A 9,709-nucleotide genomic window follows, 5' to 3' on the forward strand; every position below is an offset into this window, starting at 1 on the left:
CACCTCCTGCCCCAGCCCAGAGCCTGCAAACTCCCTCCCAGAGCCCAGCCTCTCTCCTTCTGAACCCAAACTCCCTCCCAGAGCCTGCACCCCAATCCCCTACCCCAGATCTCCTCCCCCACCCAAACTCCCTCCCAGAGCCTTAGGCAGGTGGGGGGCAGAGTTTTGGGGGGTGGATTCTGGGTGGCATGAGTGACATTATTGGCCCACTGGGAGGATTTGAGGACTGGCACTGGCCCTGAGGTAAACTGAGTCTGAGACCCTGCTATAGAGTATTTCGGGCCAGGTCTCTCCTGTTCAAGGTGTCCACTTTGAATAAGTAATTAAATAATCAAATATTCATTGAACCAGAGAAAGACACACTCGCCTGGTGGTTAGTTCATTTATTGGAGAGTGGGGTGAACACAGTTTCCAGTCCCATGTGCAGGGAACATTTGATTATTTATACAAAGTGGAACAACTTCAGCAGGAGAGGTTGAGGGAGCTCTTCTCCAAACTACCAGACAGCCTGGGAGTCAGGCTATATCGTACAGCCTGGGGGACGAGAAATGGATCTTTCATGTCCCAGGTGAGTGCCCAAACCACTGGGCTAAATGCTATAAGGGGACCACGACCACCTCAATTTTGTGAGTCTAGCCTTTCATTGCCTTTAGTTTTGTTAAAATGCACAAAACAAAATGTTTAATTTGTCTCAAAAATACTTTTTCCCCAACTTTTTTGATTGGCCAAAAATGCTGGAAAAAAATGGTTTCAGTTTGGGTTGAACCAAATGTTTATTTCCAGTTTTTTTCAGAACTGGCAGTAAAATGAAGAGGGAGAGACAAGGTGGGTGAGGTAATGTCGTTAGTTGGACCAACTTCTGTTGGTGAGAGAGACGAGCTTTTGAGCCACACAGAGCTCTCCTTTCCCAGACCCGAAGGTACTCCCAGCATCACAGCTAAATGCAAGATTGTTTAGCATAAGTAGTTCGCACATAGTGTAAGGGACCATTTAAGTTAAAAGAAAAGGAGTACTTGTGGCACCTTAGAGACTAACCAATTTATTTGAGCATGAGCTTTTGTGAGCTACAGCTCACTTTATCGGATGCATACTGTGGAAACGGCCCTTTGATGGTGTCCCATAAATAGATATGTGGGCACAGTTGGCAACGGGCTTTGTTGCAAGGATAGGTTCCTGGGTTAGTGGTTCTGTTGTGTGGTACCTATCCTTGCAACAAAGCCCGTCCGATGCATCCGATGAAGTGAGCTGTAGCTCACGAAAGCTCATGCTCAAATAAATTGGTTAGTCTCTAAGGTGCCACAAGTACTCCTTTTCTTTTTGCAAATACAGACTAACACGGCTGTTACTCTGAAACCTGTCATTTAAGTTGAAGTGGCCCATTAACACCTCTGCAGAGTTAGGACCAAAAAAAAGGGGATATGGGGTTACGGATTATTGTACTAAACCATAAATCCAGAGTCTCTATTCAGTCCATGATTTTTAGTGTCTAGTAATGAATTTAAGCTCCCGTGCTCGTTTTTTGAAAGCGTTCAGGATTTCCTTGATAGGTCAGACATAGAGTAATCAATTTGGGAAAAGTGTTCGCCCATTCGACAGCTGACCTATCAAGCCAAGATTTCACCTATGTTTTAGTCTGTATAACTGTGTCCATGTTAAAGGGAACCCACCTTCTGCCCCTTGTACAAGAGACCTATATAAGTAGAGTCTTCCCCCACCACAGTTTTGAAAGTCCAGTGGACGAATGAAGATCTTGATCATGCAAACTGTTATGTGTGAATTAGCACTCCCATTAACTTCAGTGGCACAATTTGGACATGTAAACATTACACAGGTGAGTAAGGGGTTTTGCCGGATCACACAGTAGATTTATCATTCTGAAGAAAAAAATAATCCCTTTTTCTGTTCGATTCTGATCATGCATAGCCCCAGTGATATCTGCTTAATTTATTTGAGGACAATGAAGTAATTACACTAGATTGCTGAAACTGGAATGATTTATACCACTAAATTTAAAACGCTGCAGTTGGTAATGTAATGAACTGATTTAGACTTAGCTTCCTTTGATAATGATTTCCTACAGTTTAAGCTCTTTATATATTTTTCCATTTCAGCTTACAACAGATGTTTCTAGCATGAAAAAGAGCACTAAACTGCCTAGTCCTACAGAGCAGTAAAGCAGAAACTGTGTTTTACAGTCTGGTGCAAGAGATGCTTCATGTAAGGGAACTTATACTGGTCTCCAAATTTATGAAGGGTAGACAACTTTATCACAGTTGCTAAAACAAGAGGTGGCAGTCTATTTAAAAAAAAAGACATGGACTTAGTCTAGTAAAGAGAACATCCATCCAAATCAATCAACATAATGGCAGAGCTATAACAGGTCTTTCATTATGAGAGGTCTCCTCAAATGCCACTGTTTCTCAGCTTCCAGTTTTAACCTATTTGTGACGGTACTGCTTTCACCTCAGCAGCTTGTCTTTCGGATACAGAATGGGGCCCAGGTTCCTTGTGATGCGATGGCAGAACTAATCAAAGTGGGCCGAAACTCACATTAACACAGCAGCATGGGCAATGTCAGAGGGCGACTTTCTTAGAGATGATGTGGCTCCAGTCATAGTGTCAGCTAAATGCCGTACTTGAGACTGCATGGGAAGGATGTATTAAGGGAGATGAGGACATTAATTAAATGACATTCTTTCTTGATGAATTCTGGGGCTCTTCTCTTTATTGGAAAGCCCTAGATAAATCCAGAGGAAGTCAGATGGATTAAAATTAAATCCAAGATTTAGTTTGGCAGATGTCTATTTCAGAGGGTTTGTGGGCTATTATTGGATCAGTAAATCATGCTACAGTTCTACAGTCCTTTTTCTCCGTGATTCTGTAAATATTATTGAATCACTATCCAGATCCTCTTCCCAGTCCCACTCCACCCACGCTCGGCTCTACTCTTCACCCCAATATTAGTAGTTAAGCAATGACACAACATAGCACTTTTTCTTGGGATACTTGGTCTCTGTTATCGAACAGCTTGTTTACCAGGAGGGTTCAATTCTCAGGTGCACCAAGGTCCAGCTGACACAGCTGGCTGTGCAAGGTGGGGTTAATTAACATTTCCATTACCATCCCCCTTGAGTTGGGGGATGCTAAGGTGCTGGTCTGCCCCTACTGCGAGTTAGAGTAGTCCGAGGTGCAGTGATGTTGTCAAGGATCACCAGAATTCAGATGCCTGCAGCCCTGGACCCTCTCACTCTCTACAGTGGGGGCTCCAACATACTCAGGGATTGTCCTATGGAAGAGGAATCCCCAGATGACCCTTTAGTGCCGTTTTAAGTCACCTTGGTGCTGTCAGGATGTCACAAAGGTCATTTAGCATGGGGCAGAATAGGCCTTTAAATTCTTAAAACTTTACTGCCATCCCTTTCCATATAAATGATGCTGGTAGGCCATGTAGAATGTCTGACTACATTTGCATGCGTGGGAGAGTAAAAAGCCTTTAATTAGTAAACCAATAATTAGCTGTAGCCATGTTTTAATCGTCTTTAGAACCAGGAGTGTTGTGGGGATTTTTCCTTCTGAGTAACCTGAAAGGAAAAAATTAGTTGATTTGGGCTAGAGTATGTAAGATCACGTTTCTAATATTAATTTATCAGGGTTTATTTTGGGCAACAACAAAGTGTCAGTCCTTTTTTAAGTCCCCCCCCTTTGATTATTCCACAGGTTCCCCAAGAGTGAAATACAAAAGAATCAAGTTCTGAAAACAGGCCATTTTTTAAATCACTATCTTTAAACTCTACCCTCTGTACTTCAGTGTAGTTCCTATCAACTGATGAATCCCTGGGCAGTACAGGAGAATATTTCTTATAGCAGACTCCCCTGTATTCTGATACAAACAGACCCGAGAGAAGGGGCGGTCAATAAAGACCGGAATTAAACAAGCATATAGTGTTTTAAGATGGTGATATTTAACTTGAGATTTATTCTAGATTCTGGTCAAGAATTCTTAAATGTTCAGGGGTGTTGGCATTAGTGTGTAATTTCTCCCCCATCTCCAATAGTTGACTTATAAAATGTACCATGTTAGCTCTAGTAATGTTGTCTGGGGACAACACTCCCAGGTGTTCAATAAAGATGATTCTGTAAAAGAAACATAATCGGGACCATAGCCTGATCTTAGCTATGCTGGTGTAGAACCAGAGTAACTTCAAATCAGTGGATTTACACCAACATAACTGAGATCAGAATCTGGCTCAGGGTTCTTTCTTCACTTTTATTGTCTGAGATCCAATTTCAAAAGAGAAGCAGTTTGGCTCAGTTCTCCCCTCCCCCCGAAACATAGTCCCTTCTTCTTGTTGTTTAATGACACAATAGTTTCATACTGTAGGTTAGTTTTTTAAGTCGGTCACTGTAGAGTATAAGAATTGAGTAATTACCCTTTAGATAGTTTGTAAGCCCTTTAGGATACATCCACATTGCAAAAAAACCAAAACCATAAAACACCACAGCTGCAAGTCTCAGAGCCTGGGTCAACTGACTCAGGCTCACAGGGCTCGTGCCACAGGGCTTAAAATACTCATGTAGATGTTCCAGCTCAGGCTGCAGCCTGGGCTCTGAGATTCACCCCCTTCACCAGGTTTCAGGGCTCCGGAACCTCTCCACCCCAATTTTTAGCTCGGTAGCGTGAGCCTGAGTCAGTTGACCCATGGTCTGAGACTCGCTGCCACAGCGCTGTGTTGGTTTTTTTTTCAGTGTATATACGCTTATACATGCGCTTAGTTTCTATGTTTCGAAACCTGCCAAAGCAGCAGTGTATATAAGTAGTTAGGCACTGAATGTTGTATATAGTTTATAAACGCAGTTATTTGGAGATCACCAGGCCCATGTGGTTTCTTCATTTTACGTTTGTTGTGTAGAGAGCAAGAGACCACATCCATTTGTGTTTTTATTGGGGAAATGGCGAGTCTTGAACTTCAGCTTTATTCCTGAACCTCCTTCAGTGTTCACTGCAGTTTGGTTAAATTACACCCATCTCCCTATAGCCTTAACCACCTTACAATTAATAAAGTACTGAGGGATCTTTGATGGGCCTAGAACTATCTTACATTTAAATGTTATGCTGCTTCAAAATTTCATTCTCGGAGCTTTGCAGTATCACCTTGAAACTAACAGGGAAGCCCTGAAACATCAAGATACTTACAGGAAGAAATACTCCAAAGCCCAAGAGAGAGACTTTTCTGAGATGATATGTGGGGTTGGAAGAGCATGCTTGTTTGACTGATGGAAGAGAAAGGGATTTTTTGACCCTGGCTAGGAAGAAAGAAGAATGTTTCTGGGACCCAGAAAGGAAGGACAGGACACGTGGTACTGGTCTGAAGAAGAATTAGGCAGTATGGAGCTAGGCCTGAAGAAGAGAGAATTTTACAAGACCAGAAGGCAAGGGTGCTTTATGGGCCTCTACTGGATGACCAGAAGTCCCATCAGAAAAAGAAAGTGAGTCACTCAGGCCTGGACTGGCAGGAGGAGGGAAGGAATAATGTGAGCCTATTATGTAGCTGGGATGATCACACTGGCTTCTTAAGAGAGAGAAGCCCCCCCCCCCCCATAGGTTTGGATAAGCACCTAAACATTTGAGGCTTTTACCCATCAGTAATTTTTATTAATGTTTGTTACTTATGCCAAGGCTGAGCTCCACATATTGAAAAAGGAGCCTCATTGTGGGTGCTCCTATCATAATGGGTGCTCAGAATAGATGAGAGCTAGTCACCTCTTTTCTCTTTCTGCCACTTTAATTCTTGTGCCTCTAAGGCAAGCAAAATGTTTTTCTATCCCTTTCCTGCATGCTTTGGAGTGCATAACACAGAAGGTGACATGTTGCAAGAATTGCAAAATTCTATATGTGCTTGGTATGAGAAAAATCCTAAGTAAATAATGAATGACCTTTTTTCTTCAAGGCAGAGGTTACTGGTTGGCAGGGCAGGGAGGAAGCTCACAAATATTTCAGAAAGTTGAATTTTTTCTTAAGTGCTGTGAGCCAAATACAGCTTTGTTGTAAAGCTACTGAACTCAGAGACCACTTATGCTACAAAGGCTAAATTTGACCCTGTATCTTTATTTACCCTCAGCTACTTCTCCTTCCCATTTTGCTGCTGTTTTCCTCAGATCTTAGCTGGAATCTGTTTCATACTTTAATTTGTCATTCGTCTGCCTTCTTATCCTTGTAGCTAGTTATTGATGATTCCCCTTTTGGTGGTTTAAGTTTACTGTGTAATTAATTCAGTTGGTGTTTTCTTATTCTTCATGGCTACAACGTGGACTATAATTAGCATAGAGTAAAAATGACGGCGTGGTCTCAGCAAAGATATCTCAACTAAGCGATCTTGCAAGATTACAGAGAATATCCTACCAGTTTCTCCTGTCAATATGTTCCTGCACAGCGATTTGAGGAGTTTTTCCTCAAAATATTATGTTAATTGAGAAAACAGTAAAATATATTTTTAATTAAATTTCAATTTAATTTCGGGTTATTTCATGGCTCAACTGACAGGTAAGTGAGAGAGAGAGAGTGTGTGTGTGTGTGTCTCCTCATTGGTCATTTTGGTCAGGTGCCAGCAAGGTTATCCTAGCTTCTTAACCCTTTACAGGTGAAAAGGTTTTTCCTCTGGCCAGGAGGGATTTTAAAGGTGTTTACCCTTCCCTTTATATTGATGACAGCAGTTCTTAGCCAAAAAAAATGGGGGTGGTAGTAGCCCAGCTGTAGGCAACATTTATAATTATTAGAATCTCTGTGTCCTGACATTTCCTTTCAAAATTAGGCAGGTTGGGGAGGTAACCTGATGCATAGTGAAAAAGAGGCCTGTAAGTTTTTAATATTTTGGGGGCTTTATTGTTTCACAGATTACACAGCATACAATAGCTGTGCAAATGGGCTCTCTTGTAGATTCGCAGCAGCATGCACAGCAATAATTTTGTAGCCTGTCAGCTGTATGCTTCTGTGCTGCACGCTCTTAAGGGTGAGCTTTGCTGTCATTTGATGCCTGTATTTGTTTGCTAAATCCTAAAATATAAAAGTACCAATAAAAAGAGAGGTGCACCCCTATCTCAGTGAAAAGTGTACGTAAACTGGCATGGGGAACCTGGGATGGGCCACAGATGCAGTGGCCTCATTGCCTCATGAAATTAGTCTGAAGGGCTGAGGCCATCATTAATGCCCGGAGAAAGATTACAGGAATGAAGGGGAGGATTTCACTCCTATTCTACCCAGAAAGAGTTTGAATACCTGAGCACTGTGTAATTAGAGTACATCTAACCCAGAATGAGAGAACGCAGTATTACCAACTCCAAGTTTGCATGACATCGTGAGATTGGCTTAAAAATCAGCTGGTTTTGCTAGACACATTTGTGATTTCAAAATTTGCAGTAACCCACAAACCAAAGGAAGCAAGAGGAAAAACTTAATCATTTCCCTTCATAAAAGGGATAGGTGGCGGTAAATTGACGTGGTTCTTGATTTTGCTCATGTTGTGCAATCAACATTTAAATATGAAACTCATTAAGGCTCTGTGTGTTCTCACAGCTAATTCACTGGGTTTCTTAAACTTCATGACCCTCTGCTAGTTAATGTAATTGTGTTACACTGCACAGGAAACTATACCAAGAAGTAAAATATGCTGTACAAAGAAGAGAAATCTCTGATTCGCAGAAGTAGGTCAGTGCAATTAGGTTAACTTTAAGCTTTGAGCTAATGTATTGCATAAACTCTCACTGACAGCTTCCACCAGTGTCAAGAGGGACAAAGTTTCAAAAATGTGGGGCATAACAAGCAATTATCAAAAGCATTTAAGGGGGTCCATCATAAAAAAACTGAGTTTCATCTATGTCAGAAATAGGTGCTGAATGCTCTCACTGGTCACATCCAGAGGGGCAGTGAGCACATATGAACCCAGCTGCTTTGTGGCACACTTGGCAAGTTGGATCATTGCAAATGTGTGCATTTGAAAACTGGGCTATAGTGACAATTACAAATCAACCCTTTTAAAACTTGAGATTTCCGCTCACATCACACCAGGCTCTTTTTGTGAAGCAACAGCTCTTTTTGTGACTCGACAAAATGCATCATCCTGCAAATATGACAGCTACCACAGAAACCCTGCTGGTACATGGAGGGATGGTAAGTGAAGGAATTGTTTCTTTCAGGTTGCTGTTTGGGGCCCAGACTTGGAAAAGTTCACTGCTCCTGAAAGTATCTGATGTGGCCTGCCAAAATGTAGGTAGCGTGGGCTGGAGGCAAGAGATCAAACCATTAGTCTTATTACCATTGTGTTTTAGCAGCAGACAGCTCATAAAGCACTCAAGTTAAAGTGAATACTTTATATTACTTGGAAGCTGGCGCCAGTAAACTATCCCCAACAAACCCCTCCGGTGCCATCTTCTGCCGCTCTCTGCAAAGCCACACAGAGCGACCACCGCCCCACTTAACTAGCTAGCAGCCTCCCTCCTTATTCCCAATGCAGAGTCACAAGCCCCAGTACTCACAGCCCCATGTAGCTCTGGGCACCAGTGATACTGGGTCCAGCTCTGGCCTGTCCTTCTCGGGCGATTCCTCCCTGGCACAGTGCTTCTCCTGGCTCCTGTCCTGGGGTATCCCCGATCGGCCACCCTGTCCTTCCCAGGCTTCAGTATTGCTGCTTCGCTTTGTGAGGGCCTGCAGGCTGCAGCCCTTCTCTCTGGAGCTCCAGAGCCATACCCCTGGAGTTTCCCTCCTTTCTCCCACTGCTCCCCCTCCCCCCTTAGAAAAAAAGTTAAAGGGGCCATGCTCTCTAAACCCCAAAGGGGTTACATCCAGATAGACTGCAAATCTGAGAGCATTCTCCCACAAAATTGCCAATGGCAGGGGAATGGCTAGTGGGTGCTCCTGGAATCCTTAGCAATCTGGGGGTGGGATCCCCTTTAGGAAGGGCTTATAGTGGTGAGTGACGGGCATGTTGTAGGAGAGAGTCCTGGGTGAGGGGTTGGCTTGGAGGAGAGAGACAAATCTTGCAAAAATCAAACCTGTGATTCATGAGATTTTTACTGTGTTCACTTGCTAACTGGATCTGAACTGATGTCATGATTCAGATAAAAATCAGAGCTTTGACTTTTAACTCAAGGCGTTTCTGGTTGGGAACGAACACTTCAGCCTGTTTCTCAGCATAACCAGGAACAATTACTTTATGCTATACTGTTGTCAAAGAGAGATGCGATTCCCAGCTTTCTAGTGGTTTAAAGCCTTTTATTTTTCCCCTTGACTTATTGGTTTACAAGATTTTAGTCTTGAAGGGTCAGATTTTCAAAGGGGCCTCAGACCAGCCTCCAGTATTGTGTGCCATAATTTATCCCCCTAAATTTTTGGGAATGTTCTTTTTCGATGCCTCTAAAGTTCTGGATGCAGAAAATTCAGATGTGGGAGTCAGGTAGATAGCAATATTCCCAAGTTGCACATACAAATATGTTGCACATTCACATTTTCAGCATCCAAAATGTAGGAGTCAAAATGGCCATACAGGGTACAAAATTAGGGCCACAAACTTGGAGGCTACATCTGAAACATTGATCCTAAAACTTTTGCTGCTGTCTCTGTCTAGAAGTGCTTACTTGGAGGTTTTCCAGGCCCAGGACTCAATACAGCAAATTGAGGGTCTTGGTCAAGTGAATCATACAAGCTGCGATAGGGACA

General features: G+C 42.7%; 1 protein-coding gene across 1 annotated transcript in view; it reads right to left on the bottom strand.

Annotated features, from left to right (window-relative positions):
• The window catches only part of HPGDS (hematopoietic prostaglandin D synthase), a 70,756-nt gene extending 62,126 nt beyond the window's left edge, over positions 1-8,630 (bottom strand). The window contains exon 1 of the mRNA XM_084627488.1: positions 8,530-8,630. The gene's annotated coding sequence lies outside the window, so the exon portion shown is untranslated. The remainder of the gene's footprint in view (positions 1-8,529) is intronic.
• Between the last annotated feature and the right edge of the window lie 1,079 nt (positions 8,631-9,709).

The sequence above is a fragment of the Lepidochelys olivacea genome (assembly GCF_965140295.1).
Source record: "Lepidochelys olivacea isolate rLepOli2 genome assembly, chromosome: 4".
In the NCBI taxonomy this organism is placed as follows: domain Eukaryota; kingdom Metazoa; phylum Chordata; order Testudines; family Cheloniidae; genus Lepidochelys; species Lepidochelys olivacea.